The sequence below is a fragment of the Frankliniella occidentalis genome, unplaced genomic scaffold (assembly GCF_000697945.3).
Source record: "Frankliniella occidentalis isolate FOCC.00 unplaced genomic scaffold, Focc_3.1 Scaffold17, whole genome shotgun sequence".
Lineage (NCBI taxonomy): Eukaryota > Metazoa > Arthropoda > Insecta > Thysanoptera > Thripidae > Frankliniella > Frankliniella occidentalis.
In genome coordinates this window covers 1618391-1625655 of record NW_026267147.1, presented here as the reverse complement: position 1 = coordinate 1625655, position 7265 = coordinate 1618391, and the positions used below count along the sequence as shown (strand labels likewise).

Sequence of the window (7265 nt, the reverse complement as noted above, 5' to 3'; positions counted from 1 at the left end):
CTAAAAATCGCGCGGCCTACCGGACCCGTTCAGGCCATATGGGCCAGTGTCACATGAAATCGGACCACTATGCGCAAATATTACGAAGAGGTAAGTAATTAATTTATTTATTATTATTTTGTGGGGGAAGTGGAAAACGTGCGAAAAATCTCCTGCTGTTTAATGAAGGACGAAGAATAAGACTTGTTTTGAAAGCTTGATCTCATGAGACCTATGCATAGGTGACTGACTGCAACATTCGATCGTTCTCTTTAGCTAATGTCGGGATTCGTTTTGTTTTGACGCTCAACAACACTGGAAAAGCAAAGGTAGGACTTAATGCTTTTTGAGGGGTGTTAAATTTTGACACTTTTAATGCCTTTGCAGCCGTGCTAATTGTTGATGCCTTTGTAAAGGCATTAAAACCCTGCGAGCCCTACCTTTGTTTTTCCAGTAAATGGAATTCTGACAACTAGAAACAATGTTTACGACTTTTCTTAGAACTTTCGCGTACTGAAGGTACTCTGCAAATCTAACTGTATAACAAGATGACGGTTTGAACTGCAAAACTGAAAGTTTTACTAGTTGAAGTGTAAAACTAGAAGTCTGAACTGCGAAACTTAATAGTTCTTCAGTTTGAACTTCAAAATTGTGTTGCTCAACAGTTTAAACTGCACAACTCCATAGGTCTAGTTTGATGAACTGTTGAACTATACAGTTTTGCAGTTCAAACTAAAGAACTTTTTAGTTTCGCAGTTTTAACTGCAAAACTTTTAGTTTCAGTTCGTCTTGACATACGGTTAGATTTGCAGAGTGCTTGTATATAACCCATGTCCTGTCCAAAGTTTGTTTCTGTATAATAATAACAACAATGTTTTAATTTTTCCAAAATTTTGTTTTTTGGGGAGAAAACTACAAACCCCAGTTATCATACAGAAATAGCTGTTAGTATTTATTGTCTTAGTTTTTATCGTCTTAGTTTCTACTGTCTTAGTTTCTATTATCTTAGTTTTTTATACACCGTGAAAAATACCCCCTGAAGGTATAGGAAAATTTGCCGTGATGTGTGTTCTCTCACTTGGAAAACAAAAGTGCAACATAACACCTATCAAAGATGCCACCGTAGTGTAGTGGCTTTGTAAGGGAAAATTGCCGAAAATAACACCTATTGAGGCCAGAAGCTATTTTGTAAGGGCACTAGTTCACTAACGCCTCAAAAAGACATTATTTTGTACCTTTGTTTTTCCAGTGCCGTCGTTAATTTACTACAGATTTTGTAAATCGGAAATAAAAATATGATTAAGCTTTAGAAAATATTTTTCACAGTGTTGTGAACAATTAATAGATATATCTATCTTTGAGAGATTAATCAAATAAAGCCACGTTTCTCAGGTATTTCGCTGTACACACTTTACCACTGATAAAACTTCAGGGGCCGCTTAGCGTTATAATTTTTGTTTTCTTTATGATTTGTACAAATTTGTTTTGTTGGCGTATTAAAAAATGCGTAGTTCACAGAACTCAGCAAGCTATGAATAAAAATGTTTATAAGCTTTTAGTGTGCAATACTCGTTCTTCCACCTCCACCAAGGAAGTGAGAGTAGAGGTAATGAACCAGTAAAATTTCTGTTGATGTAAAAACTGTTGACTGTCTAAATGAATGGAAAGCCCCGGCCCTCAGGTTTCATAGCATTGTATATCTCTCCAACTACTTAAAACATTTTTTCAACATTTTGAGGTTAAACGGCAAAGTTTGAAATTAATACAACAGAGCGAAAACAATGTCTCAGTTTTGCGCAAAACAAACCGTACTATTAACAGAGAGTGTTGAGTGTGTCTGGGAAATTACTAAGATGTTTAGAAAAGAAAGCTGCATTTGTACTCCGTGGAGAGACTCCCCCGGCCAGACTATTTTGTCCACTGGAAGGACGTTCCGTGGTAGTGATATTCACTCAAAGTCTCACACATTTGCGTCCCGTGTAGGATTGTAGCACCAAACGTACACATTGAATAAACACTACATGAGTATATTATTTTCGTATTTCACTCCCAATTATCACTCATACTATTTACGATTCCTATAGATGTAAATGCGCCCACGGTGATGCCAAGGTGGGTGGTAGAGGCCTCGGATCGGTGGGTTCGTAGTGAAATTCTGACCCAAGCTATTTCGGTTACTTTACCCGCCCAACCCAACCCAGTCTAGACCAATGCGACCCATACGCATATCAGTTGGGTCTGTCAGACCCACCATGGGCCTCGCGGGTCCAGTCAGCGCGAGCCTGGACCCACCTGACCCGGCTGGGTCGTTTGGGTCGGCTTACCAAAATCTCGTTCCCCGCCCTGCACCTCCCTGCCCCTCGCCTGCAGCCGAGTGCAGCGCCAGCTAGCGGTGACAGGTGCAATGCTACCTTTGGGTCGCTTTGGGTTAAGCGAAAGCACGCTAACCCATTCCGGCCCAAGCGACCCAACAAACCGAGCTAAAAATCGCGCGGCCTACCGGACCCGTTCAGGCCATATGGGCCAGTGTCACATGAAATCGGACCACTATGCGCAAATATTACGAAGAGGTAAGCGCTGACCCAACCGACCCACCGATCCGGGGCCTCTAGTGGGTGGGCTCAAACCTCTCCCTGTTGAGCACAGTTTTAATGACGATTGTGGGGTGATAGTTGTTTTTCACTAGTCACAACTCACTAGATAATAATAACATATAGTTCATACCTCTTAGACTTCGTACTGAACGAGTGCTTACTAATTACTAAGTAAAATTTGAATGGTTGGAACATCTTCCCGCGGTAATTCTGTCAATTCGAATTGTGTACATGCCCATATGTACACATTATTTAAAGCGTACATGCCATGTACACTTTATTTGAAGTGTACCGGGTCGGGTGTAACTGAGAATGCGCAACAGTGTTGCGGGTTTGCCTACCCGTAAGGCCTACCCGTAAGCCCGTAAGGCTTTTAAACTTTTAAACGGTTGGCGCTTGTCACCAGAATGTTCTATGGAAATGTCGGAAACGTGAGTGTAAATTGGAGCTACTTTCACCTAAAATTAACAGAAAAGGCAGTAGGATCGAAAGAGACAAACGAAATTATGCGGTCCATTGTTGGTGTGACTCGGATCGCCGGGGTTTCCTTCAAAATGTTCATATTTGAGGTAAACTTTTTTAAAGAGATTTTAATTAGGTTTAAACAAAAAAAATATTCTTGTTTTTCGGTTTATTTTTGTGAGAAGTTTCATTAAAATCTGTAGAGCGGATTTTAAAACTCCCATAAGACTATTGAATGAGCAGAGCGCAAGCAACTGGACTCCTATCTTCCACGGAGGTGTGAACTTTGCCCCGATGTTTGGGGAGGACCGGGGGGCGGGGGAGGGGCAGGGACGGCTGGTTAGCTGGACTGGAGAGGGCGTGGGGGCCCTATAGCTATGGAAATGAGCTCCGGAAAGCAATCGACCCCCGTGCTTTCTGCGAGCGCTCTGCGCGTCCCTACAGCGCCAGCCCAGCAAGCGGAATAAAAGAGAGGAGCGAGACAACTGGACAAGACGTAGCGGCGACGAGAGGTGACCGCTGGCCGCTTTGGGACGTGTGGCCCCGTCTGGCCTTTAAAACGGTCAATACGTCTGGCGAGGGCAACTGGGGAGACGATAGCGGCAAAAAAAATCCATTTTGGGGAAGCGGCGGTGTGCCGGAGGTTGAACGGGACGCTGAAGCATAGTGACGCGAGCACGAGGGGTGCCCAACTGTGGTAATCAGGTGTACACAGAGTTGGTAAGGGATCATCCAGAAAGTACGTCCGTCATTTGCCGTTACGAACCCTCCAAATTAAGGCAATGCAAGCTCTCATGGCGCCTGATGGGTAGGCACAATCTTGCATGCCGTGCATGCGTGTATTGCGGGGTGGCCTACCCCGAGTTTTGCAGGCGCCGAGCTACTGTAGTTTGCAGGATGATTTTGAGAGAAACGGACGTACTTTCTGGACGATCCCTAACCACTGGTAATCTACACACTCTTGAGGGTCCTTTCAAAGGACAAATTTGTTGATTGATGTATTTTTGTGCACATCTTGTCTAAATGCAAACGCCCATATTTAATATGACGTATTTGCATCCCTCCCATGGACAAAAACATAAATTGTCGAATCATAGAATGCAAGTTTGTAACTTGCAAGATAAAGAATTAAGAATTACCTAAAATGTGCACAGAAATGCATATTTCTCGGGACAAAGTTTTCTGTAATTTGGTATTTCAAAACTTCGATATTTTCGGTATTTCGATATTTTCGATGTTTCGGTACGACATCGATAACCGAAACCGAAAAGTTTCGATAATTTTTCTTTGTCGAAGTCCGATACTGAAATTTCATTGTTGGACAGCCCTTTTGGGTCGTCCCTGCGTCGCCGAACCGAGCCTGGAACAGCCTGGAATTCCTCCTCCCCTAGTCCATTCCAGGACGGGGCCTGCGCCCGGTGCGCGCGGCGGACAATGGGCCGCTAAACCGTTCTCCCATGTCAATGAGGGTGGGCAACCCGCCGGGCGCACTGGAGAGCGCAGGATGGCTGACGTGTGCAGGGCAGGTGGCGGGGGCGGGAGCTGGAGGTAGACATTTGTTTTTATTCAACGTGTCAAACAATGAGGCATGCAGCGGCGAAAAGTCTCTGCCCACGTACGCCTGAATTGCAGTGGGACCTGGGAGCACCTGCTTTGTTTCAAGGGTTGTTGCGTGGCTGTCGCCTTGCTTTGCAGTGGCCCAGGTCGTCGGCGGGGCCACCCAGAGGAGGTGCCCCATTATCTAATGGGCTGATGGCCGAACTGGGCGTGTGCTGGGCGGCAGAGCCCGGCGGAGCTGACGTCCCAGCAGGGCGGGGCCCGGGGGGCAGGGCCGGGCTGGTCAGGGTCGGACACTGGTCGGACACTCCCGGGGGCCGCCAGCGCGCCAACCCACGCCGAGGTAATGAAGCGGCGCGTTTGAAATTTGAAATAGTATCTTGCGGCCTGTGGCGCTGCGCTGGCGCCTCGCTCCGCCGCGCCGCTCGAGGCCCGAGGCCTGGCGGGGGAGGGAGGTGGCAACTGGCTTTGAATATGCAACGAGTTGGGGAAAGTGTGAGGTGAGGTGGGTTATTCAGCGACAACCGTGCGTAAATCACCAAGTGCATAGTTTTGTTTGGAACAATAACTTTTACAACTTTTCCATAAATTTTGTACGCGCGCAATTTGAAAGAGGAAAAATATTAAATTTACGAATTCACATGTAGCTATGGCCCATGGCGGTAACAATTTCAAGTCTAAAATTCATTTTTGAGTTTCGTTCGTGTTTTATTCAATTGAACCCGCTCCCGGTTCCCCGGCGTCGCTTCTCTGCAGCGGTGTGTCGCAACATCTGGCGTACGTTACGCTGGGGTTGGAGGGGTTGGGGGTCGGGAGTTGTGTATGCGGGCGCCGGGCGCCGCAGCCTCGGTGGGAGGGTCCGCGCCGGCATACAAACGAACTGGAACTGGAGCCGGCTAGGCGGGAGCCAGGCTGGAGCAAGGATGCAGCGAGCTGAGGTAGTTAGCCAGCCGCCCCCCGCCAACCTACCCTCCCTTCAATCCCGCCCTTCTTGCCGCAACACGGCTTTTTCTTTTGCTCCACTCTACCTTATTTGCTGCTTATTTGTGGCCCTTAGCTCCCTTTGTGGAGCTGGAAATTAAGCCAGTCTCTCTTCATACGTCCCTCACTCTGTACTCCATCTCGCCCTCTCTCCCATGTACGGCGGTCGAGCGCAGACGGCGTAGAAACAGAAGGACGCGGGTAAATTGAGGGTGCGTGAGGATCGGCACTTGTCAGCGCGCTGGAGAGGGCAATGAGAGAGAGAGTGAGTGAGAGAGACTGAGCGAGTGAGAGAAAACGAAGGTACGGGGCGCAAGAGCTCGCGCGGTGCGAATGGGGAGGGAAGGGAGAGACAAAACCTTGTGCTCGGGAGGGGCGCGTCATCCCTTGCATATCGTGGTTTATCCTCATGTACCAGTCTGCCTCCCCCATTTTCACGCGGCCTGCCCCGTAAAGAGAGCGGCCCGTGAGAGAGTGAGAGAGCATTGAAGGGGAGAGCGGCGCGGCGGGGGATGAGGATGATGATGGGATTCATCTTTGTTTCCGCCCGCGGCGGGCCCCTCATCCCCCGCGCGCGGTTGGACGGCCGCGTGTGCTGGGGGAGGGGGTGGGGGTGTCTGTCTTCGTCACTTCTGCCATTTCCGCGCTGCCTCCACCGCCGCCGCTGCTATTGTGGTTGCGTACGGAGCCGATGATCCACTGGTCGGGGTCGCTGCTCGTACCGCAACGATCGTGCTCACTTGATTAACCGCCACATATTTTTGTAGGACATGCAATGCAACATTGCTATGCTAGATTACATATTTCAAAACGTAGTAAATTGTAATTTGTAGGCCTGAATTCTAAAACTAAATATTCGTATTTTATTACAGAGACTATCAAAAGTCTTTTTTTTTTTCTGAAATTTGCGCCCGTCTGACGTGTCTGTTTCTCCTTCTGTTGCAGGTACTTGTGCGCGAGGGACCTTCCCCCCTGCCTGGCTTCTTCTCCAGGGATGAGGCGAGGTGGCGTCCCGTTGTCACAACTCGGGCCGCGGCGAGTGTCGCCGCGTCGTGCAAAGGATAAAAGAAAAAAAAAAGAGTCCACCCTCGAAGTGGTGTGCAAACTTTTGCGAAGTCTCATTTCATTTCTGCGGCGCGCGAAGAGGGCGGAGGAGGGCCTGACGCGGGCCGCCCCTGCCCTCGCCTTCGGTCCCTCCGTTGGGCCAAGATGGGCCCCCTGATGTGAGGCGCGGTGCGGCGTCCGGAGGGGCTTTTCTCGTTTACCCCGCTGGCATTGCGAGCAGCCCTCTCCGTGCGCCCGTCCGACCGTCTGTCCGACCGACCGTCCGTCCGTCCACCCTCCCGCCCGGCTCGCCTATCTGTCCGCCCGGCCCGTGTGTCGCCGAGCGTGACTCGCTGTAATTACACTGCGACCTCAGTCCGTCCCGCCGGAGTGCATCGCGGCGGCCCCGCGCCCCCAAACAGCCAGCGGAAGGCCCCCAATCGTGTTTGTCGGCGGCGGCGGTCACCTGGTCTGGTGCCGCCTGGTGCCACGGGGGGTAGTGTCCGCGTTTACGGGGAGCCGGCCGTTGGGCCCCAGCGGGCGTCCAACGGTGTGGTGCGGCCGTATGGTGAGGGGGCGACGCCCGCGGTGGGCCATTCGAGCGGGGCGTGGAAAGAGAGAGAGGGGTGGGTTGCAGCGGGGGAGGAT

General features: G+C 49.7%; 2 protein-coding genes across 4 annotated transcripts in view; both read left to right on the top strand.

The window, feature by feature from the left end:
• The window catches only part of LOC113204802 (tRNA-dihydrouridine(16/17) synthase [NAD(P)(+)]-like), a 28849-nt gene that overhangs the window by 6960 nt on the left and 14624 nt on the right, over positions 1–7265 (top strand). The window lies entirely within an intron of this gene.
• The window catches only part of LOC113204843 (palmitoyltransferase ZDHHC5), an 18439-nt gene that overhangs the window by 4480 nt on the left and 6694 nt on the right, over positions 1–7265 (top strand). The window lies entirely within an intron of this gene.